At 52.9% G+C, this 255-nt stretch overlaps 1 protein-coding gene across 1 annotated transcript in view; it reads right to left on the bottom strand.

The window, feature by feature from the left end:
* The window catches only part of LCP1 (lymphocyte cytosolic protein 1 (L-plastin)), a 30,797-nt gene that overhangs the window by 8,936 nt on the left and 21,606 nt on the right, over positions 1–255 (bottom strand). The window lies entirely within an intron of this gene.

Genomic DNA, 255 nt, shown 5'->3' with positions numbered 1-255 from the left:
GGTCTAAGTAGCCGAACCCCTGGCTGTGGCACCAGTCCTGTAACCATTTCTTGATTGTCCAGATTCGACTGGCCCTTTCAAAACCCTTCCTTTTGACCTGGGGGATTGAGGAAAAAAACGGCACTCCAGAGTCCCTTACCATTGCTCCCAGGGCTCTGTAATCCTTCTTGATACTCCTCAGACTGCTCCCGGCTGTATCACGGGTCCCCGCGTAAAACAACGGCAGCCGATAATAGTCAGTGGACTGTAGGAGGC

The sequence above is a fragment of the Haliaeetus leucocephalus genome, unplaced genomic scaffold (genome assembly GCF_000737465.1).
Source record: "Haliaeetus leucocephalus isolate CR32 unplaced genomic scaffold, Haliaeetus_leucocephalus-4.0 Scaffold897, whole genome shotgun sequence".
NCBI classification, from domain to species: Eukaryota; Metazoa; Chordata; class Aves; order Accipitriformes; family Accipitridae; genus Haliaeetus; species Haliaeetus leucocephalus.
The sequence above is the reverse complement of the archived record's forward strand: the minus strand, read 5'-3'. Positions and strand labels throughout refer to the sequence as shown.